Source organism: Dama dama, chromosome 4 (assembly GCF_033118175.1).
Source record: "Dama dama isolate Ldn47 chromosome 4, ASM3311817v1, whole genome shotgun sequence".
In the NCBI taxonomy this organism is placed as follows: Eukaryota; Metazoa; Chordata; class Mammalia; order Artiodactyla; family Cervidae; genus Dama; species Dama dama.
Genome location: NC_083684.1, coordinates 30,711,463 through 30,736,565, shown reverse-complemented (window position 1 = coordinate 30,736,565; position 25,103 = coordinate 30,711,463). Strand labels below are relative to the sequence as shown.

The 25,103-nt window shown below is 45.2% G+C and overlaps 1 protein-coding gene across 9 annotated transcripts in view; it reads right to left on the bottom strand.

The window, feature by feature from the left end:
* NLRC5 (NLR family CARD domain containing 5) overlaps positions 1–24,827 on the bottom strand; it is an 86,043-nt gene extending 61,216 nt beyond the window's left edge. For 8 of the 9 annotated variants that reach the window (XM_061138558.1, XM_061138556.1, XM_061138559.1 and 5 more), the window contains exon 1: positions 24,736–24,827. The gene's annotated coding sequence lies outside the window, so the exon portion shown is untranslated. Of the gene's footprint in view, positions 1–22,433; positions 22,943–24,735 lie in introns of all 9 variants that reach the window. The other variant, XM_061138557.1, reaches the window with a different exon arrangement.
* Between the last annotated feature and the right edge of the window lie 276 nt (positions 24,828–25,103).

Below are 25,103 nucleotides of genomic sequence, written 5' to 3'. Positions count from 1 at the left end.
CCCCAGATTTATATGATGAAGCTTAAGTCTGCAGTGTAATGATGTTTGGACACAGAGCCTTTGGGAGGTAATTAGGTCATGAGGATGGAGCCCTCAGGATGGAGTTCGTGCCCTTATAAGAAAAGGCAGGAGAGATGTGCTTCCTCTCCCTGCTCACAGCCGTGTGAGGAGGATAATACGAGGAGGTGGCCATCCCCCAATCAGGAAGAGGGTCCTTGCCAGACACTGGATCTGCTGGCACCTTGATCTTGGACTTCCCAGCCTCCAGAACTGTGAGAAATCAATGTGTGTTGCATAAGCCATCCAGCCTATGGTATTCTGTTATGACGGCCAGAATTGCTAAACAGACTAAGACAAGCCTGCTTGTGACTACAGAAAGTAAAAAAAAGAAAACCTCTAACTTAATAGGCATATTTAAAGCAATGCCTTAAAAACAACACAATAGGATACTTCAGAGAACTTGGTAAAATTATAGTAATGATCATTTAGACAAAAATGGCAGCTATGACAACTGTTTGCGTGTCTTAACTATTTCATAAAAAACATTTTGAACTAGAATTAGTAAAGAAAAAAATGAAGGCAATTATATCAGAGACTATTCATTGGGAAAGGCAGGCAATAATAGAGAGACTTCCAAACAAAAGCACCTTATAAAGTTACTGCCATTAAAACCTGATGGTGCCAGATTTAAAATAGAACAAATTGATCTAAAGAATGGAAGAGAGTTCAAATTAGCTTCACACCCATTTAAAATCCACTATTTGATAACTTATATGCAGAGTACATCATGAGAAACGCTGGGCTGGAAGAAGCACAAGCTGGAATCAAGACTGCTGGGAGAAATATCAATAACCTCAGATATGAAGATGACACCACCCTTACGGCAGAAAGTGAAGAAGAACTAAAAAGCCTCTTGATGAAAGTGAAAGAGGAGAGGGAAAAAGTTGGCTTAAAGCTCAACATTCAGAAAACTAAGATCATGGCATCTGGTCCCATCACTTCATGGGAAACAGATGGAGAAACAGTGGAAATAGTGTCAGACTTTATTTTTTTTGGCTCCAAAATCACTGCAGATGGTGACTGCAGCCATGAAATTAAAAGACGCTTACTCCTTGGAAGGAAAGTTATGACCAACCTAGATAGCATATTAGAAAGCAGAGACATTACTTTGCCAACAAAGGTCTGTCTAGTCAAGGCTATGGTTTTTCCAGGGGTCATGTATGGATGTGAGAGTTGGACTGTGAAGAAAGCTGAGCGCTGAAGAATTGATGCTTTTGAACTGTGGTGTTGGAGAAGACTCTTGAGAGTCCCTTGGACTGCAAGGAGATCCAACCAGTCCATCCTAAAGGAGATCAGCCCTGGGTATGCATTGGAAGGACTGATGCTGAAGCTGAAACTCCAATACTTTGGCCACCTGATGCCGAAAACTGACTCATTGGAAAAGACCCTGATGCTGGGAGGGATTGGGGGCAGGAGGAGAAGGGGATGACAGAGGATGAGATGGCTGGATGGCATCACCGACTCAATGGACATGAGTTTGAGTAAACTCCGGGAGTTGGTGATGGACAGGGAGGCCTGGCGTGCTGCGATTCATGGGGTCACAAAGAGTCAGACACGACTGAGTGACTGAACTGAACTGAACTGAACTGATTGAGAGGGAAAATATGGAAAGACACATAGTATTAAAACACACAGTAATACAAGTATTCTGAATGGAAAGAATTATTATTATTGGCTGTGCCACACTACTTAAGGGATCTTAGTTCTCGGACCAGGTATTGAACACAGGCCTTCGGCAGTGAGAATACAGGATCCTAATCACTGGACCACTTGGGAATTCCCTCTTTTTTTTTTTTTTAAGAATTATTTTTAAATTAAGCAATTAAAGTTTTCTTATTAAAATCACAACCAGATATCATTTCATACCCCCTCAAATATCTACAATGAAAGAGAAGACAATACAACTGTTAACGAGGATGTGGAGAAATAGGAACCCTTATATACGGCTGGTGGGAATACAAAATGGTGCAGCCACTTTGGAGGAGTTTGGCAGTTCTTTAAACCGCTAACCAGAGTTATAACGCAGCAATTTTCTACTCCTAGGTTTATACTCAAGAGAAATGAAATACATACACTTACACAAAAACATATACACAAATGTTTATCATCCCTCATAGCCAAAAAGTGAAAAAAATAAAAATTTCCATAACTCACAAATGAGTAAGCAAAATATGGTATGTCACTACAACAGAATGTTATTTAGCAATAGAAAGGAACAAAATAACATTGCGTTCAGTCGCTTCAGTCATGTCCACTGTTTGCGACCCTATGGACTGTAGCCTGCCAGGCTCCTCAGTCCATGGGATTCTCCAGGCAAGAGTACTGGAGTGGGCTGCCATGCCCTCCTCCCGGGGATCCTTCCGACCCAGGGATCGAACTCACATCTCCTGCATGTTCTGCAATGCAGACAAATTCTTTACCTCTGAGCCACTATTACATACTACAGGATGGATGAACAGCTAAAACATGCTAAGCGGAAAAAGCTCCAAAGTATACTAGTAAGAGAATTCAACTTTTAAAAGCTATGGCATAAGTCTGTTTTAAATGTGCTGTGTGAATCTGCATACAGAGAGACCATCTCTAGGGTTACACAAGAAAACTGGTGACAGGATTGTACCTGGGGAGAGGATGTGGGGGAAGCAGGCAAAGGAGAGCCCTTTACACTGTACAGTTCGCTCTCTGTATCTGTGGATCTGAATCCTCAAGTGTGGAACCCATAGATGAAGCGCTGACTGTACCATGCCATCTTATATAAAGGACTAGAGCATCTGAGGATAGGGACACTGAGGGCCACCCATACTCTTTGGACCACTGTGTACATTAAAACTTTTCAACAGGTACAATTGTTTCAAAGCCATAGAATGTTCATATTAAAAACTAGGGTTCGATCCCTGGGTCAGGAAGATTCCCTAGAAAATGTGTTATGTCTAAGAATCACCAATGCATTCCTGGGACATGGGGCTCAGAGAGAGGTAATGAAAAGCCAGCATCACACAGTAAGATTCCCAAGGGAATGCAGGCATGTGGGTTTGCGGTCCCACGCTCCTGCCACTCCAGTCCAGGTCCAGACAGCAAGAGGGAAAAAGGTAGGGGGCCTTGTCAGGGCACCAGTCTCACTGAGGGTTGGGCATAGGAGGCTTGACCAGAGGGGAGCTCCATCCTGGCTTCACTTTTAAGCAGCCAGCCCCTTCTGTCGCCCTCATCGCTGTGCTCTTAGGGAATCTCTCTTGCTATCTGGGGCATGCCACGCTGTGGAAGGTTAGGGGAGCCAGTTCCTTCACCCAATCCTTTGCTCTTGTTGCTCCCTATGCCTGGAGACTGCCCCCCCCCCCCCACCTCCAGTCCACACTCATGCACATGTGCATACACACCAACACGCACTCCTCTGGCCGGAGTCATCTCTAAAACTCAGCTCTGGTCTGGTCTCATTTCTGTTTAAACCTCCTACAATTTCCCGCCACCTGCAAGATGCAGTGTGGCACCACGTTAGAATGACTTCCACAAAGTAGGTCTACATCAGGTTCTCAAGAAAGGCTCAAAGGATGAGTGTAAACAAATGGTCCTTCACCATCTGGGTCCTGGCCACTTTTAGACCTTCTCACACCATCCCTGCTGCCTGCCACGTGACCACGCTCCCGGCCCCACCCCGCCATCCTCTTTCACAACTCCCCACCTTGCACCCATGCCCTGCTCTGCCTCGAATGCCCTGCCCTTTCCCTTCCATCTTGCAAACTCCTCCTTCTTATGGACTCAGCTCCAATCAACTTCTGCTCCCTTCTCAGGGAAATCCTGCCGGCTGCCTTCCCAGACTGAGTCACACCCCCACCACTGGGCTTCCCTCCTTAGCAGTTCTTCTTTCTTCCCCACAGCAGGGCTTGTCACTCTGCACGGTCATTTCCTCTTGGTCAGTCCTTCCTTCAGCAGCTGGCAACACCACCTGGTTCTGGACAAGAGCAAACGCCTTGGCAACAGGGCCCTGGATTCGACTCTCTACTTGGTACCGGCTGTGTGGCTTTGGTTTGGTTACCCCATGGCTGGGCACTTCAGTGTCCTCATCTATAAAAGTAGGATGTTCGAGGTCAGGCTGCTAAAAGCAGAACCCAAGACAGGGGTGTCTGTTGAAGTTATTTATTAAGGCTGAAACGGAAGCAGGATGCAGCAAAGGAAGAAGTTAGGCAAAGATGCGGTTTCAGGAGCGGTCTAGCTTCAGCCTGACCACGGGGAGCTCTGGCATGAGTGACAGGTCAACAGGCCTATCCTGCCAAGAGGCAAGGGGGCTGGGCTGCTGTTTCCCGCCCCCTCAACGGCCACATCCGCCAGACACTGGCTATGGGCCTCGTCCAAGGAGTGGAGGAGGGGCATTCGGATCAGCCAAGGGCAATCCTTCAGGGCAGGGTGCAGTGTGAGCAGCCTACGCCCACAATGGATGGGGAATGGGGTGGGGGACAGGCCCGTGAGAGGGTGTCCAGGATACTGGAGACCCGGACACCAGCAGGGTCAGCCTTGGGGGTAATAACGGTTACTCGGCAAGGGCAATGGGAGGTGAAGCAGGCAAAACCCCAGGCACACATCTGGCGCATTAGCCATTATTACCCGTGTTGTTCCCTCTGCAGCCCCAGCCCAGCACGGGGTAGAAGGAAGAGACAGGGAGGGAGGAGAGGATATGGTTGGAGTCACAGACCTCTGGCTGCATCTTCCTTCTTCTTGCTTGGATTGAGAGGGAGTCCCCTCGAGGCTGGGGCTTGGCAGTCACAGGTGCTGCCCGCACCCCGAAACCTCACTGGTTGGGCTATTTCCTCATCTCTACAAGGGGGGCATCACCCGCCGTCCCTGTTCCCGGGGCTGTCTGGGAGGGTCAAGCCGAGCACCAGGGCCCATGGGTGGCTGGAAGCCCTGTCCTCCGGCTGGTTCTGGCAGACCTGGGGTTCTGCCCTGGCTCCGGGGCCCCGGTGGGAGGAAAGAGGACAGAAGAGAGCGACGGAGGTCAGACAGCGGGAAGATCAGGAAGGATGTGGTTGGTGGGGACCATAAGAAAAGCATGGCTCGGGCCATGACAGCCACTCAAGACATTTAGACCAAAACATCGAAAGGAGAGCAAGCCAAGTGCTGCTGAAGTTGGTTTCTCAGGACCGAGTGGACAGGTCAGGCCTGGGGACCCCGGGGTGGACTAGGGCCCACAGAGGCCTTCAAGCCCTCTCACACCAAGTGGGCTGACGACAGAAAACTCAGGGCCTCTGCATCCCCCAAGGGTGGATGATCACAGTCCAAGGCTTTGGAGGACACCTGAGCCCAGAAGCAAAGGCGAACCTAGCTGGAAGAATCCATGCCAGCTCCCACTCCCCCACTCCCCAGCCTTTTTTTCCCTTCGGCCATACTGCGGCTATATGGGATCTTAGTGCCCTGACCAGGGATCAAACCCCGTGCCCCTTGCAGTGGCAGTGTGGAGTCCTAACCACCAGGTGGCCAGGGATGTTCCCAGGCCCATTTTACAGTTGGGGAAACTGAAGTCCCAAGAGGGGAAGGCCTTACTGACACTCACAGCAAGTAAGAAGTGTAAGTGGGACCAGACTGAGCCATCAGGCATTTTCTAGAGGGGGCTAATGCAGCCCCACCCCAGGAATCATCCTCTTTTCATGGGTCCCCACGACGGGTACCTTCAGGGAGATGTGAGCAGCTATTCCTTCCCTCATCAATAAAAGCCGGCAGAGAGGGCAAGAGGGGTCCTTGACCCGGCACCTTTCCGTGGGGCGGGAGGCGGAGGGTGTGTGATGGGGATGATTTCTTTTGAAAACCATCATCTTTATCATCCCTCACAATGACAGGGTCCTGCAGGACTTAATATGCACCCGTTCGTTTGGTCTACCAAAGCAGAAACCGAGCCCCAAGACTTCCCTAGTGGTCCAGTGGCCAAGACTCCCTGCTCCCAACAAGGTGGCCGGGGTTTGATACCTGGTCAGGGAACTGGATCCCTCATGCCACAACTAACAGCCCACATGCCGCAACAAAGATCAAAGGTCCCGAGTGCCGCAACTAAGACCTGACTCACCCAAATTAACTAATTAATTAAAAAAAGAAAAAAAAAACAAAACCAAGGCTCCCAGGAGTGAGGGACCCTCCCCACATCACCAGCTAGAAAGATACAGAGCTGGGAGTTAAGGAAGCATCTTCTTGTCTCAAAGTCTTTGAGGAGGGTGGCATGAGCCTGTACTCTGAGCCCTGGGCCTGGGTGGTCCGTTTTAAATCCAACAGGGCCTCTCTCTCCTTGTCACTGGAAACCAGGAATCTGGCTCCCAGCCCCCATCACTAGAACTGAAACCGCCTGCTTCATTCCGGCCAACTTCCTGCTCAGAGGGCTCAGACTCTCCACCAAAAGACCCCCTGGGGTTTCCGGGCGCACCCTTCTCTGAAATGTGGACAGCAGGTGGCCGGGGAGGGGCCTTGCCCTTCCCGCTCAGCCTGGTGGTTTGGGTCCAGCACCCACCAGAAGTGGCTGGTGAGAAGGCTCCTGCCCAACAGGGTCCTGGGCCTCCGGAGGGCCAGTGGGTCCCAAACCTGCCTGCATGTTAGAGTCATCCGGGGTTTTAAAAATTCCAATGGGCCGCACCCCAGATCAAGCACAGCAGTCTCCGAGGGTGGGACACAGGCACTTTTGGAAGCAGCCCAGCTGAGCTTGGGAACTACTCTTGTAGGCCACGCTGCCACCCAGCACTCCACTCCGGGTGGGCAGAGTGACTTCGTGTTCTCTTGTACCCAGCGCCTTGCTTCCCCATCAGAGACAAGGCTTCTTGCCTTCGAGAGGCTGGGGATAGGAAGGCCACCAAGGTGGCCTCATTTAGATGGGACCCTGAGGGTGTCTGCTGAAAAATGATGCTCCTCCTGCACTTCCATCTCTGGCCTGCTCCTTGGCATCTTGTGGCCCTGCCAACTCCTCCCACATCCACACCAAACCGAAAATGAAGCTGAGGCCTGGAAATCCCCCTTTCATCTCCAACCATGTGGTTGAAGAGGATCCCAGAGGAATTGTGTGCTGGTTTGGGAGTTCAGGGGGGCAAAGAAGGCTCAAGATGTAAAGGGGAGAAATTAGATCCTGAGGTTCAAATTCACAGCCTGTAGATTGCTCTGCCCACTTCCAAAGGCAAATTGGAGGTGATTTCTAAAACTTAAAGTGTATCTACCCTTTGACTCTACAACAAAGCTGCCTGGCAGAAAGCCCAGAGAAAGCCATACAGCCTGGTATATGCAGCACATACTGGATAAGGAAATCCTGCAGCTGTGTTTGACCAACTCATATCTCAATAAAGTTTGGTGTGACCACACCTCTGGGTCATGGGCATGAAGATCACTGACATGGCTGGATCCTTATGTGTATTAACTGAATAAACAAGACACACGAATAATGATATGCATAACATGATACCATTTGTTTGAAGAATACATAGAAAACAAAGCACCAACACTGTATTTCTTCATTCAGGTCTATAATCCCATGTTTTTATAACTTAGAGGTTAAGAGCATGAATTTTGGAGCCAACTGTCTAAGCTGGAACTAAACATTTCACTATTTGCAGGCTGTGTGGCATCAGGCAAATTGTATAGCCTCTCTAGGCTTCAATGTTCTCATCTATAAAACAAGGATAGGACTTCCCTGGTGGTCCAGTAGTTAAAAATCCGGCAGCCAATGCAGGGATGCAGGTTCCATCCCTGGTCTGGGAAGATTGCACATACCTTGAGGCAACTAAGCCCATGCACCACAACTATTGAACCCTTGAGCCCTAGAGCCCATGCTCTGCAACAAGAGAAGCCACTGCAATGAGACACCCTCGAACCACAATGAAGACTAGCCTCCACTCGCCACGACTAGAGAAAGCCTGTGCGTGCAGCAACAAAGACCCAACACAGCCAAAAATAAATAAACCAAGGATAACTTCAGTATCTACCTCACAGGGTTGTGAATGTGTCAATACATGTAAAGTGCTTAAAACAAGGCCTTGCAGTTAGTGAGCCCAATAGAAGTGTTTTGGGGTTTTTTTAAATTGTTGGTTTTGGGTTGTTTGTTTTTTTTTTTTGGTTATGGCTTGTGGGATCTGCATTGAGAGTGCAGAGTCCTAACCACTGGACCTCCAGGGAATCACCTTGTTTGTTTGTTTTTTAATGCAAAGCCTTAGATAAAGTTCTGGAAGGCAACACACCAAACCGGTTATCTCAAACTAGGAGAGGACAGACCTGGGGCAGGAAGCAGTGAGTAATGGAGATGTATGCACCTGACATGGTATTCAGCTGTTTGCAAAGTGAATTTAATCATGTATTACCTGTGTGGTTTAAGCTGAAAACATTTTTTTGAAAGTGAAAGAAGACAGAAGATCAGTGACCAGAAAGCTGGACTCTTTGAAGTCAGAAGAGGAATTCTACTTCCAGGATGGATCAACTGACCTACGTCCGCTCATGCCAACTGACAGCGCCCAGACACACAAAACGTGGGCAGAAGAAAGGCTTGGGGAGAGGGCTGGAGGTTAGTGATTGGTTGGTTAGAGCCTCAGTTCTGAGCTTCACTGCCCCAAACTGACTTGCCGGGTGATAACAGGCAAGTCCCTGCCCTCTCTGAGCCGTGACTCACTTGTACATCAAGCAGGGTTAATACCAGCCCGCCTTTCAGGGACTGGTGGAACTGATAAGGGGTCAGGAGGCTTGGGTGCAAATCCTCATTTCAACATGTGCTGCACAACCCAGGGCAAGTTTCCTAACTCCTCTGTACCTCCAGTTCCTCATCTGCAAATGGGGGTGATGACTCTGCATCTACTTCACAGTGTCATTCTGAGGATGGAAAACAATAATGAAGGTTACAGCACAATGAGGGGGACTGCCCATCTGCAGCGGATGCTAGTTGATGCTAATCTCGTATACTGGGTTCTTAGTACAGGTCCGGGCAACATGCTACAGTATTCCACTTGCACTTCCTCAGCAGGTTCTCAATCACCCTTTCAAGGCAGATGTTACCTTCATGTTACAGACTCTGGGAAGTCAAGAAGCAAAGAGTGGATTAAAAACTTCTCCTGAGGGACTTCCCTGGTGGTCCAATGGTTAGGACTCTGTGCTTCCAATGCAGGGGGCATGGGTTTGATCCTTGGTCAGGGAAATAAGATCCCACATGGCAAATGGCCAAAAAAAATTTTTTTAAAAAGAAAAAAAGACATTAAAAGCTCTGCTGAGGACTTCGTTGGTGGTCCAGTGGTTAAGAATTCGCCTGCCAATGTGGGGGAAAAGGGTTTGATCCCTGATCTGGGAAGATCCCACATGCCACGGAGCAACTAAGCCCGTGAGCCCCAACTACTGAGCCTGTGCCTTAGAACCCACGCTCTGCAGCAAGACAGAACACCAGAATGAGACGCCTGTGCACCACAACTAGAGAGTAGCCCCCGCTCGCTGCAACTAGAGAAAGCCCTCACATAGCAGCAAAGACCCAGCATGGCCAAAAACTTGAAAAAAGTTTTTTTTTTTAAAACCCCTCCACTGAACTCAGAGGCGCTTTCCTAACTGAAGCACCACACTGCTTTCAACCAATGACCTTCTTTCTGAACAAAATAATCATTTCCATAGCTCTTGATTATTTTTCTGCCATAAAATAAAATCTGCACTCATTTGATTATTTTTCTGCTATAAAATATAATCTGCACTCATTTGAAAAGTTCTAAACCTTTCAGAAATATATCATGTGAATTTTCCCACAGTCTTAACTCTTTAAGGAGAGGAATACAAGTTTCAAGACTTTTTTTTTACCCATGTTGGAGAACATTTTTGCCTTATACGAGAATTAGAATATCATTTCCTTAAACTTTTTCTAGAAATCATTTCACTTTGAACTTGATTTTCTAGTATCATTTGCCCTGCATGGAAGGTAACCCCTCCAAAGAGACCCAAGGGAAATGAAACTAAAATTATGCCCACTGAAACGGTACTGAAACTGCCCCCCTGGGGCTCTGGGCTGAGACCTGGCCTCCAGTTGTTGAAAAGGTGGTCCTCAGTGTGAGAGGCATTACGGATATTAGCAGTCAGCTGAGACTTTCTTCTTGACGAATCAGGAGGGTCAGAGAGAAGTGAAAAGAGTACAGCTGCTCTCACTTTATGATTCAACGAATGCCTTGTCCATGCACCACCTAACATCATTGGGCTGACTCTGCTGTGTAAGTCTGAGGCAAAGCTTGACTTCTCCACTTCAAGAAGAGAATTCTGTGGCTGCAAAATGCACAGGACACCTTCAAGAACACCTTCAAGTAAGGAAAAGACTATCGTGAGACACGCAAAACAGCAAGCTGTTTCTCTCTTCAAACAAGATGCTGTGACAAGACCTGAATGCCTCAGAGTACAAGTTCCCCAGGATTTGAGTCTTCCCTCCATTTGGCATGAAGAGCAGAAGTAATCTCTTAGGCAAGGTGTTAATGGGGGTTTGGGTTTTGCTGATGGTACGGGCTCCATGCCTCTCCTCAGAAGATGGATGTTGGGGGATCAAGCAGTTTTATAGCTGCCTGCAGCCTCTGTATCCACACAGTCTTCTAGGAAAGAAATTTAGCAACATGGTCTCAAACTTTTAACATAATGGTTCATTCAGGGACACAGAGATCAGACTGTTGGTTGCCAAAGGGGAGGGGGCTGGAGGAGGGATGGAGCGGGAGGTTGGGGTTAGCAGATATAAGCTTTTATGTGTAGAATGGATAAACAACAAGATCCTACTGTATAGCACAAAGAACTATATTCAGTATCCTATGATAAACCATAACAGAAAAGAATATTAAAAAAAAAAGAATGTATACACAAAACAATGGTTCAAGAGAGGATTTGGGGTAGATGGCAGAGTAGGAAGCATTAGGATTCTGTCTCCTCATTTAGACAAAAATTGTGTGAGCAGAATCTGGTATAACTGTTTTGGAACTCTGGAGTCTGTTGAAAGCTTACAACTGCAAGTCTGGACTCTTAAATTTTGGTCAATTTTGGTCAATTTCAGCTCTTGACACAGTAATAGGTACCTATCCCTTACCCCTCAGACTCGTGGCAGTCAGCTGTGCTCCTGCTCCTGGGACAACTTGCACACAGCTTGCAGCAGCTAGGGTGGGTAAAGAGGACCCTGTCCTCCAGATATTGGAGACGTGGGCCATAACTGTTGATTGCTGCTTCTGATCTCAGAGGCGCAGACAGAAACGGCAGCCATGGTTGATACACCCCACTCCCTCCATGTTGCAAGCCTCTTCTCAACTGAAGTGACCTTCAGGAGATTTAAAGGTGGCTCAGTGGTAAAGAATCTGCCCACAATTCGGGAGACCTAGGTTTGATCCCTAGGTTGGGAAGATCCCATGGAGAAGGGAATGGCAACCCACTCCAGTATTGCCTGGAAAATTCCATGGAGAGAGGAGCCTGGAGGGTTACAGTCCATGGGGTCATAAAGAGCTGGACACAACTGTGCAACTTTCAGTTAATGCCTTTGTTTCTTCCTTCAATTCTGCTTTTCCCCTTTTGGGGGCCAGACATTAAAGACAAGGACATTCAGAAACAACCACACATATGGGGAAAATTATAAAGTGACTGCACATGCCTAAGAAAAGGTTCAGAAAAGACATAAGAAGACATTGTTTACATCTCAGGTTGACCCTAGGCACAGAAACAGTTTACAACAATACAAAAACAAACAAACAAACCAATAACCAAAACCAGCAACCCTGGAGAGGGGGAGAATCTGATTCCCAGATTTTACACATTATTAGATTCAAATGTCCAGTGTTCAACAAGAACAACAGCAAAAACAAAATCACAAAGCATACAAAGGAAACAATGGCCCACTGAAAGGAAAAAAAATATTCAATAGACTCCGTCTCTGAAAAAAATTAAGGACAGATATATTAGACAAATACTTTAAAACAACTGCCTTAAAGAGTCCCAAAGAGCTAAGAAAGTAAAAAAAAAAGTTGTGTGAACAAAATGTAAATATCAATAAAGAGATAGAAAACCTAAAAAGAAACCAAGAAGAGATTCTGGAGCTGAAAAAAATGTAATATTGAAAATGAAAAATTCAGATAGGGATTCAAAGGCAGATTTGAGCAGGCAGAAGAAAGAATCAGGGAACTTCAAGATAGAAGAAAGGAAATTATCAAGGCTGAGAAACAGAAAAAGGCTGAAGAAAGGGAACAGAGTTTAAGGGATGTGTGAGACGTGATTAAGTGGACCACCACATGTACTGTGGGAGCGCCAGAAGAAGGAAGAGAAAGGGACAGGGAGAAAAACTGAAGAAATAATGGCTGAAAAGTTCTCAAATTTGATGGAAGAGTTGAATATAAACATTCAAAAACCTCAATGAATTTCAAGTGAAATTAACTCAGAGACCCACATCAAAACACATTATAAGCAGACTTTCAAAAACAAAAGAGAGGGGCTTCCTTGGTTGCCCTTGTGGTAAAGAATCTGCCTGCCAATGCAGAAGACACAGATTCAATCCCTGATCTGGGGAGATCCCACATGCTGCAGAGCAACTAAGCCTGGCACCACAACTACTGAGCCTGTGCGTCAGATCCCGGAAACTGCAAGACTGAGCTTGCGTGCCACAGCTGCTGAAGCCCTGAAGACCATGCTCTACAAGAGAAGTCAATGAAATAAGGCCACACGGCGCAGCTAGAGAGTAGCCTCCACTCTCCACAACTAGAGAAAAGCTCATGCACCAACAAAGACTCAGCACAGCCAAAAAGTAAATAAAATTATTAAAAAAAAAAAAAAAAACCAAAATCTCAAAGGTAAAGTTCAAGTCTTGAAAGCAGCAAGAGGGAAGTGAATCATCACATACACAGGCTCCTCAATATGATTATCTGCAAATTTCTCCTCAGAAACCTGAGGACAGTAGGCCCATACATTCAAAGTGATAAAAGGAAAGCTGTCAACCAAAAATCCTATATCTGACAAAACTGTCCTTCAAAAGTAAGGGGGAAATCAAGACATTTCCAGATAAACAAAAGCTGAGGGAGTTCATGGTGTGCCCAGCAAGAAATGCTCAAGGTACTCTTCAGAGTGAAATGAAAAGACACTAGATAGTAGCTTGAAGCCATATGAAAAATAAAGATATCAATAAAGGTAAGTATACGGACAATCATAAAAGCTAGTATTATTGCAGCAATAGTTTGTACTTTTTGTTTTCTACAGGATTTATGTATACATGTAAAGCAAAACAATTATTAGTGTGAAAGCTAGTATTACTGTAATTGGTTTTAAATCTTGTTTTCCACAAACACTAGGAGACTAATGCATTTTTAAAATTACTATTTTATATTTGAGGCATATAAAGTATAAAGATGTAATTTTGTGACACCAACAACAGAAAACAGGGGGAATGGAGCTGTAAAATAGCAAAGTTTTTGTACATTACTGAAGTGAAGTCACTATATTCAAATTAGAATGTTATATTCGGATGTTAAATGTAATCCTCATGTTAACCACAAGGAAACTAGCTATAGAATATACTCAAAAGAAAATTAAGAAAGAATTTAAACATTTCACTACAAAAAGTTAACTAAACACAAAAGACACCCTTTTATGACAAAAATACTCAACAGGCAAGGAACAGAAGGAAACTACCTCCACATAATAAAAGTTACACATGAAAAACACAAAGCAAACATCATACTCAATGGTGAAAGACTGAAAACTCTTCCTCTAAGATCAGGAGCAAAGTAAGGATGCTTGCTTTCATCACTTCTTTACAACACGGAACTAGCAGTTCTAGCCAGGTGAATTAGGCAAGAAAAAGAAATAAAAGGCATCCAAATCGGAAAGGAAGAAGTTAAATTATCTGTTTGCCGATGACAGGATCTTATATGTAGAAAACCCTAAAGATTCCACAAAAAAACTTGTTAGAACTAATAAATGAATTCAGCAAGGCAACAAGATACAAAGTCAACACAAACAGATCAGTTGTTTCTAAATATGGATGATGAGTAATCTGAAAAGGAAATTACCAAAACAATTCCATTTACAATGGCATCAAAAATAAATAAAACATTGGGTTGGCCAAAAAGCTTGTTCAGGTTTTTCCATAATAACTTACAGGAAAATCTGAATGAACTTTTTGGCCAACCCAATACTCAGAAGTTAACTTAACCAAGGAGGTGAAAGATTTGTACAATGTAACTACAAAATATTGCTGAAAAAATAAGACATTAAATAAGACATAAAGAAATGGAAACACATCTCATGTTCATGGATTGGAAATCTTACAATTGTTAAAATGTCAAAATTCCCCAAAGTGATCTACAGATTCAATGCAATCTCTGTCAAAATTCCAATGACCTCTTTTTTGTAAAGATTAAAAGAAAAAAAACCCATCCTAAAATTCATACGGAATCTCAAAGGACCCCACATAGTCAAAACAATCCTGAAAAAAAGAACAAAGTTGGAGGAATCGTATTTTCTGATTTCAAAACTTGCTACAGTTATGAAAACAGTGTGGTATTGGCATAAAGGCAGACATACAGACCAATGGAATAGAATAAGGAGTATACACTCTCACATATATAGTCAAATTATTTTTGAAAGAATGCCAAGATCATTCAATGGGGAAAAGGACAATCTTTTCAACAAATGGTTTTGGGAAAACTGGATATCCACATGTGAAGGGATGAAGCTGGCCGCTGACCTAATACCATATATAAAAACTAACTCAAAATGGATAAGGCCCTAAGTGCAAAGCCTAAAATAATAAATTCTTAGAAGCAAACATAGAATGAACACTGCGACATTTGGTTTGGCAATGATTTCTTGGAGATGGCACCAAAGGCACAGACATCAAAAGAACTGAAAAATTTGGACTTCATAAAAAATTTTAAGTCATACATTAAAAATCCTACCCACAGAGTAAAAAGGCAACACACCGAACAGGAGAATATCTGCAAAATACATATCTGATAAGGGATTGATAACCAGAATACAGACAGAACTCCTGTAACTCAACAAGAAACCAAAGAAGTCAGTTTAAAAATGGGCAAAGGATGTGACCAGATATTTCTCCAAAGAGAAACATGAATGGCCAACAAGCACATGGAAAGGCACTCAGTGTTACTAATCGCTGCTGTTGCTAGGTTGTAGTTGCTCAGTTGTTTTCGACTCTTTTGCCACCCTGTGGAATGTAGCCTGCCAGGCTCCTCTGTCCATGGGATTTCCAAAGCAAGAATACTGGAGTGGGCAGCCATTTCCTTCTCCAGGGAATCTTCCCGACCCAGGGGTCAAACCCACATCTCCCACACTGGAGGAAGATTCTTTACCCCTGAGCCATCAGAGAAGCCCTACTAATCGTTAGGGAAATGGGCTTCAGTGGTAACTCAGTGGTAAAGAATCTGCCTGCCAAAGCAGGAGATACAGGAGATGTGGGTTCAATCTCTGGGTCTGAGAGATCCCCTGGAGCAGAAAATGGCAACCCACTCCAGTATTCTTGCTTGGAAAATTTCATGTACAGAGAAGCCTGGCAGGTTGCAGTCCATGAGAGAATCAGATACAGCTGAGCAATTGAGCATACACACACACACACACAATCAAAACTACAATGAGATATCACCTTGCATCCATTAGGATGGCAACTATGAAAAACAACCCAGAAAACAAAAAGTGATGGGGAGGATGTGGAGAAATTGGAACCCTTGTGCATTGTTGGTAGGAAAGTAAAACAGTACAGCTGCTGTGGAAAACAGTATGGAGGTGTTTCAAAAAATCAAAAATAGAACTATACTATGACCCTGGATCCTGGATCTATACTTGAGAGAATTAACAGCAGGATCTTGAAGAGATATTTGTATACCTGAGTTCACAGCAGCACTGGTCATAAGAGGTAAAACACGGAAGCAATCCAAGTGTCCGTCAATGAATGAATGAATAAGAAAAATGTGATTATACATACAATGGAGTATTATTCAACCTTTAAAAGGAAGGAAATTCTGCAACATGTTGCAAGATAAATGAACCTTGAGGACACCTAAGCTAAGTGATATGTCAGTCCCCCAAAGACAGTGTATGATTTCACCCATATGAGATACTTAGAGTAGTCAAATCCATACAGATAGTAGAATGACAGCTGCTAGGGGGTGAGGGGAAGGCAGAATTAAGAGCTAGTGGGTAATGGACACAAGACTCCAGTTTTACAAGATGAAAAGAGTTATGGGAATGGATGATGGTGATGGATTCACAACATAAGTGTCCTTAAAAGCACTGAACTGTGCACTTATAAACGGTTGACAGAAGACTTCCCTGGTGGCACAGTGGATCTGCCTGCCAATGCAGGGGACTTGGGTTCGAATCCCAGTCTGAGAGGATTCCACATGCATGGAGCAACGAAGCCATTTGCCACAACTACTGAGCCCATGCTCTAGATCCTGCGAGCTACAACTACTGAGCCCCATGTGCTGCAGCTATTGAAGCCCGTACACCCTAGAGCCCATGCTCTGCAACAAGAGAAGCCACTGCAATGAGAAGCCCATGCATTGTAACTAGAGAGTAGCCCCCACTTGCCGCAACAAAAGGAAGCCTGTGTAGCGATGAAGACACAGTACAGCCAAAAATAAACAATTTTTTAAAACATTTAAAATGGTTGATGGAAATTTTTATGTGTATTTTAACACAACACCAAAATTAAAAATAAAGTCCACATATCCTTTTACAAGTTCACAGTGGAAAGAGAGCTGAAGGAAACCGTCCAGGCTGTGAGCAGCCCTCTGGTCACCAGAACGTTCACAGGGCTGGAAGTCAGCTGGGGCAGCCCCATCTTTCCCAGTACAGATGAACTGGCTCAGACACCCTGAAATACCATGGCCTGGGGAAGCTTACAGCTCCCACACAGGCAGATCTCCTTGGACAGAGGGCTCCTACTCAGGTTCTGTTACATTACAGGCGAAAGGAGCTCAGTTGCCCAGTTTCCCTCACTGTTACCTGATGTCTACGGCACATCTTCGTGTACTTGGGTGCTGTCTGCTTCACTGGCACGTCAGCTCCCTGGCTGGGGCCTTGTCATGTCTCTGCCTATAGCTCAGTACCTAGCACACAGCCTGGCACATTGCAGAATCCAGGCAGATGTGCACTGAGTTAACGACCGCAGAGTGGAGCGGGTGCTAGGCCGTTGTCAGCATCCACCTCGCATGAAGCATGTGTATCACCTTAGTTTAAGTGCACTTTGGGCATCCTATCCCGAAGAAGTTTCTGGGGGTCTTCTTCCTGTTTAGCCTAGCTCCTCGCCACCTTCTCCTCATCCTCCCTTCTCTCCTATCTCCTCCTATCTTTCACTTCAGGAGCACATTTTGCACCCCTAGCCCTCGCACAAGCTCTGCTGACCTGCTGACCCCTGATGACCTCTACACACACAGGTCCCACTCACCCCAATCCCATCAAGGCATTTTTCCAGAAATACTTCCTTCCCTGAGAAGAATTCTGGTAAGGGTTATGGAAAGAATTAAACTGCCACATCTTGTTTTGGGGTGGTTTCTTTTCTTTTCTTTTTTTTAATATAAAACAGAGGAAACAGTCCGTGTGTGCAGGAAAAAACAAGATACAATCTAAACGTCTAACAAATACAGTTCAACCATTCTTTGGACAAGTATGTAGCCACTTAAGATGAGAGAATACTTACTGTAGAGCATAGGGAACTCTGCTGAATGTTGTGTGGAAGCCTGGATGGGAAGGGCATTTGGGGGAGAATGAATACATGTAGGTATATGGCTGAGTCCCTTCCTTATTCACTTGAAACTATCACAACATTGTTAATTGGCTATACCCTAATACAAAATAAAAAGTATAAAATATTTTTTTAAATGATAGTATATTCATAATACAAATAGGTAATTTCCTGTTAGGGAAAGTAAAATGGAGGAAGGAAGTCTTGTGCAGGCTTCAGGAGAGCGGGCCTCTGACCTGCCTCTGATCTGCCTAGATACCGTGAGTCAGGCGAAACTTTAGATAAGAAGGGGAGTGGGTCTTGCAATTCTTGAACCTCTAAGGGTCTGGCCCAACCCCCTGGGGTCTAACGAAATCTTATGACTCACAAGGTGAAACAAACAGCATTGTAAAAAGGTGAAAGTAAAAAAAGAGCTGAATTTGTGCCTGCAAACTGATGATGATATCAATTCATAGCCTGGGATTATAAGCGGGAGCCCCCGAAACTGCAATTTGAAGTCTCACTTGTGGGGTGCACGCACCATCTGGGACCTTTTCCGAATTGGGACTCCAGATTGCTGTTAACAAGGGACTTCCCAGCATGCTGTTTAAGTCCACATGTTGGGCAGGCCAATTTGGTGATGTTTGTGCTGTTACTTTTCCCTATTTTTTTTATTTCTCTTCTTTTAATGACTGTATATTGAAATTAAGTCAATTAATCCTCTATTAAATACTGAAATTTGTTTATTGTGTATGATGAGTCATTTGTTAATGAATCCTTTGAACCTGAAAGCAAAACTTTCAGCAAAACATCTCCTTAATATGTAAAGTGCATTCACAACTCAATAGGAAAAAGACCAACAACTCAATGGGAAAGGAGGCAAAGGATATGAAGAGTTTGTGAAAAGTGACCCTAAAATATTTGAAAAGATGCCTCAAACCATTCATAAGAGAACTGAAAAAAAACTGAGACACCATTATTTGTCTATTAGACCTGCAAATATGGAAAATCTGATAACACATGTTTTGGGGAGGGGTGGGAAGCTGGCCCCCTCACACATGGCTGGTGGGAGTGAAAATCAGTACAAGACTTAAGGAGGGTAATTTGCCAGATTTATCAAAGTCCAAACTGCATATTTTCCCCTGACCTTGCAAATACACTCTTGGATGTTTTCCCTAAAGATCGATTCTCACACGGGTAAAAATGATGACTGCACAAGGATATTTGGTACAGTGCTGATTAGAATAATAAGAGATGGGAAAGACCTAGTTGTCCAACAATAGTTAAATCAATTATGGAACAACAAGCAGTGAAATACTGTGTAGCTCTTAGAAAGGAAAAAGGCAGATTTTTTTTGTTTGTTTTAATGAGGAACGATTTCCAAATTACAATGAAAAAGAAGGCAAGATAGGACTTCCCTGGTGGCACAGTGGACAAGAATCCACCTGTCAACGCAGGGGACACGGGTTCAATCCCTGGTGCAGGAAGACTTCACATCCTGAGAGCAACTAAGCCCACGTGCCACAACTACTGCAGCCCGTGCTCCACAGCCGGAGAAGCCACCACAATAGGAAGCCCACACACCTCAACAAAGAGTCACACCCGCTCGCGGCAGCTAGAAGGCCCGAGCAGCAGTGAAGACCCAGCACAGCCAAAAAACAAATAAGTAATTTTTAAAACTTTAATTAAGAAATGATAAAAAAAATACTGTATACAGTATACTACCATTTCTGAGAAGGGGATTTATACACAAACACTATACACACGCAGATATATATATATGTCTGTAAAGGCCCACCTAGACTATCTATGAAAGGAGACATAAGAATCTGATAAATGATTGTTTTCAGGAAGGGTTATCAGGTGCCCGGGAGATAGGGGAGAGGGGGAGTCTTACTTTGCATTACATACTTTTTTGTATGTTTTATATTATTTTACTATGTGGATGTATCAATACTAGCCTCTAAAAACTAAACAACTGGGGCATTCTCCATCCCCCTTCTGATGTCTTTGTCAGATGCTTTCTCTGTCTCTTTTCACTTTAATAAAACTCTGCTATACAAAAGCTCTTGAATGATCAAGCCTGGTCCCTGTTCCCAAAGTCGTCTTCTTTTGAGATCACGAATCCAACACCGTTCACTGTAAGCTATCATCTTGGGGGCTTGTCCGGAATCTTCAGGACAAGCTTTCAGCTTTTCAACCTCCTCATCAATTGAAGACTTCCCATGGTGGGTTTCTCTGCTTCAAGGAAAGGACTTTCTTCAACTCTGTGATGACGTCTAGCAATCCTAAGATGGACTGGTATAACATACTGTACCTTAACTATGGACATAATGTGACTTTTAATTTTGATTAGGTTTTAACTTGGTTTAATGACTATTTTGCCTTATATCTGTAACTGTAAAATGGAGTTTGTTTCTAACCATCTGAAAGCTTTTAAGTTACAAAAGGTCGTCCAGGCTCCTACGAGTGCCACAGCATCCTCCAACTATTACCTGAGGCCCCTGGATCAGAGACCCTCCATATGAGGGTTAGGAGAATATGTTCCCTCAACAGTTTAGGGACCACACCCCTCAATAGCAGGAAGTGGTTAATGGAATGAAAACAATGCCCCTTTACCTTGGCAACATAATTCTCCTAAAAGAAAAGGGGGGAATGAGAGAGTCCATTCCTATGCAGGTTGATAAGAAGTCCGGGATCCCCGAGGAGGAGAAAGGGATCTGGGGTTCTTGGAGATAGGGGTCCGGAATTCTCAAGCAGGAGGAAAGGACAAATCTTTTTTTCCTCTCCATTCCTTAGTCTTAATTACATGAAATGTTTTTTTTTCTTTAAGTCTGGAACTGATAATTAAACAACAAACAACTCAGTTTAAATTCTGTACTAAGGATTATATAACAACAATGTATCCTGCTTGAGGAGTTTCTCCTTCCTGAAAACCTTCTGGCTAATCCTGTTATCTTATAATGTAAATTATGGGAGTGGGTCTAGTAAGATCTTTATAACCTGGAGACAATCTTTTGATTTATTGTAATAACTAATTTAAAAAGTATATAACTCCTTTGCTAATACTAGCAAGGGGGGCACTCTCCGCCCCACTTCTGATGTTACGTTAGAAGCTTTCTCTGTCCCTTTTCACTTTAATAAAACTCTGCTATACAAAAAAATAAATAAATGAACAATTAAAAAATGATATCACATGGACTTTCCTGGTGGCCCAGTGGCTAAGACTCTGCTTCCAATGCAGGGGACCCAGGTTCGATCTCTGGTCAGGGAACTAGATCCCACATGTCACAACTAAGAGTTCGCATGCTGCAACTAAAGATCCTGCATGCTGCAATTAAGACTTGTTGTAGCCAAATAAATAAATATTTTTTGAAAATGATATCACAGCATTTTGTTGTTGTTGCTAAGTTGTATCCGACTCTTTTGCGACCCCACAGACTATAGCCCACCAGGCTCCTCTGTCCATGGAATTTTCCAGGCAAGAATACTGGAGTGGGTTGCCATTAATTTTCCTTCAATACATAATTCTATGTTACTTAGTTGAAAATGTGTAATTCCATTTTGGTTTTTATGAGTTCATTATATATATAAAAAAAAGGAATGTACATATGTAGAAAAAAAGACCCGAAGGAGGAAAATCAGACTGAGAAGAGAGGTCACCTGAGTGTGAATACTGACATTCCCTCAAGTTCACTGAAATTCTCCTCTGCCAAATGTCAGAGGCGTCCCAGCCAAAAGGGCTGCTAAAAACCTTTCTGGGAAAGACTCCTGTGTCTGGGAATTTATCAGAAGACTCTGGAGTGACTCACAGGATGTAGTGCAAGTCCCATCCCAGAGAACCTGGAATGGAAACTGGTAGGGTAAACAAATGAACTCAGGTTTCCCCAGGCCCACCATCTTTTCACCCCGGGAAACCTGCTGGTTTCATGCCCTGGTCTAGTAGGCAGAGAGGGTGACTGCAGAGCGGAAGAGTCTGGGGTCAGAGGTAGTCAGAAGAACTAAGCTCACATCCGTCCTCACCTTTCAGATCCACAGAGAGCTTGAGAATACTTAGGGCTTCCCAAAGGGGTATAAAGGGGTTTCATGACAATTTCACCCAGCTCTCAAGGATCTAGGAAACCCCAGATGGCATGGGGGTTACATAATCATGCTTACTTTATGGGTAACAAGTCCCAAATATATAACCAAGTTTTTTGCCTGCCTCACCACTTCCACCTCATTTTAAGGAGAGTGGATGGCAGAAACATGGTCTTTCAGGGTAGTCTCAGGGACCAAAAGCCTTCTCTTCTCCAGACACCTTGCACCAACTGCCAGCCTGATCAATTTTTCACTTTTTTTTTTTCCTATTCAAATCAACTGGGTGTTTGCCTTGCAGACTGAGTTTCAGTCAAGACTTTGGGCTACCAGCCAACACTCAAAAAACAGATCTGGTAAAGAAAACCAGTACTTTACATCTTTAGAATGCCTCCAAGACGTTTTTTTTTTTTTTTTGGCCATGCCACATGGCATGTGGGATCTTAGTTCCCCGGACAGGGATTGAACCATGCCCCTTGCAGTGAAAGCACAGAGTCTTTACAAAGTAGTTGCATATGTATTTAACTGGAAAGCAGAGGGGAGATTCTGGGATGGCAAATTAGTTTTCTAGCTTTGCCGCAGCTGTAACAAAGGATCACAAAATGGGTGAATTAAAATGACAGAAGTTTATACTCACATAGTTCTGGAGGCCAGAAATCTGAAATCAAGGTGCGGGCAGGGCCACCCTCCCTCTGAAGCTTCAAGGCGTGGGCTCTGCCTTGCCAATTTTGGCTTCTGGTGGTTTCAGGCAGTTCTTGAACTTCCTTTGTTTGTCCATGTCTCATTCCAATCTCTGCCTCTGTGTCACACGGCTGTCTTCTCCCCCTGCGTATCTCTATCTTCTATGCCAGCCTCCTTCTTATAAGGACACCAGTCATACTGAATTAAGGGCCCACCTACTCTCATATGACCTTATCTTAATTAATTACATCTGCTGCAATCTCTTTTTCAAAGTAAAGTCACATTCTGAAATAGAGGGCTTAGAACTTCACCATTATCTTTTTCAGGGACACAATTCAACCCATAACAGACAGAGGAAGACACCCTAAGTAATTTGGCTGGATTTTCTCAGAGGGGAGGTAGGTGTATGTAGGGAGTGTAGGGAGACGGACCGGTGCCACAAACATCCATCACCTCTGTATCCATCTGTTGGAGGAATAAGGCCAAGCACATCGTCAGATTCTTCCAAAGAACTTTCCCTTCTGCTTGTCTGCCTTCGTTAAGGACTCTCACCCCTCACCCTCGTGCAGTACCTTGAAGTTGACCATGAACAGGGCATACTCATCCATCAACCCATAAAACACACTTGGAGGGACATATCATCATCCCTATTTTACACGTGAGAGACCGAGGTTCTGAGAGATACAACAGACATGGTCATCAAACAAGACCCTGATGCTGAGAAAGACTGAAGGCAGGAAGAGAAGGGGGCGACAGAGGATGAGATGGTTAGATAGATGGTTAGCACCGACTCAACGAACATGAGTTTGAGCAAACTCCAGGAGACAGTGAAGGACAGGGAAGCCTGGTGTGCTACAGCCCGTGGGGTCATAAAGAGTCGGACATGACTTAGCGACTGACCAACACCACCAACACCAAGCAAATTCAAGGTGCTGAGAGCCCTGATTTGTCTCCTTCCTATGCTAGGTGCCAATCAAGCTGGTGCTGTGCTTTGCAGGCAAGGCAGGTGGGCATAGTCAATGACCAGCCCAGTGGGTGCTATCTTCAATTAAGCTTTGAGAAAAGCACCCTAGATGGGGAACCTGCATGCACCATGAAATCATCAGCTTTATCTCCCCTTCTTTTCTCTGATAAGAGACTGAACCTCATGCTTTTCTGAGCTTATAGCTTCTCAGAGAGAAAGAAAAGCAATCTGGAGAAACGAGGTTCCAGGTATTGGCTCTGGATACATACCACCTTCTGCTATCCCCAGGTCTGGGAGGCTGGGAAGTACTGGTTTTCAAATTGCTTTAAGTCTGCTGAACCTCCAACTTCTTAAAAAATAAACATAAGTACCCCAACTTCTAAAATGGATGCAAACGGCACAGACGGGCCATTCCAGCAAACTCCAGATCTTGTCCCCCTCCCGCCCCCTCCATGAGAAAACGACTTGAAAACGCAAAAAGCAAGTGAGGAAACAGCACCTATGTAAACAAAAAGCCACCCGTGTATTCACCTATTACTTCTGAGGTTAACTATTCATCAAGAATAGTCTGCGAAGATTTGACAGGAAGGAACTACTGTTAAAAAATTTAAACAGGCTACGTCTGTTTAAAAAGTCTTTTAGTACGTCGTGAAATTTTTCGGTTGAGGTGCTGTGATGTCTGTTTGCTATTTGTTTCAAAATGACATGTGGCAGGGGTGAAACTGGGCTGGCTTGTTGAAGCTAACCACCGTGGTGGTTACACGGGGCTTGGTCATAACTAAACAGGCATTATCCGTAGAGCTCAACCTAAATTCTAGGGCTACTTTTGCACCTGTTTGGAATTGTCTATCCCGAAAAGCTTTTTCGGCTAAGAAGTCTGAACTGCGCGCCAGGAGCAGCGGGACTTCTGAATTCTTCACCCGGCAATTACAAGTTGAAGCTCCAGGGGGTGACAAGAGCGCTGCGAAGGTGGAGGAGTGGGAGGGAGCAGGCGCGCAGCCGCGTCCCGAAACCCAAGCCGGGTGACCCGGACTCGCTTTCCTCTGCGGCTCGCCACTCGTCCCCCAAACTCCGCCAGGGCGGCAGGCGCTCAGCCGCCCTGCCCACCGGCGCCCCAAGCTGTTTACCCGTTCATCAGTCCAGCCGGCCCGACCTCCCGTACTTGACCATCTATCTGCCTGGCCAGCCACCACCTGGCGTGGGAACGCCGGGCTCCAGAGTCCTCCAGCAGCCGCGCCGCCTTCGCACCCCAACCTCCCCGCGCCGCTCGCCCCGCGAAGCGCTGCGTACTCACCGGCTGCGCTCCCGACCTGGCTGCGCTCCGCTTGAAACTGAAAGCAGGCGCGCAGCAGCCCGGCGGCGGGCTCTGGGAGCCGGCTGCCTCTGCCGGGAAATCACGTGGGTTCTTGGTGCCCGGGCGCGGGGTGGGCGGGGCGCCACACCCACCCCAGTGCCTGCTGCGCCCCGCCGCCTCTGCGGACCGCACCCGGAGACCGCACCAAGGGACGCGCGGGAGCGCAAGCCCCTTCCGTGGATGTGAAACCGAGGCGCGGGGATGAGGGTGGGCGCACCCGGGGTGCGCCGGTAGACCCCGGGCTGAGTCCCGCTCTCCCTGCCTCCTTGGAGACTAAGGAGGGATGGGACAGGGTGGGAAGCGATGCT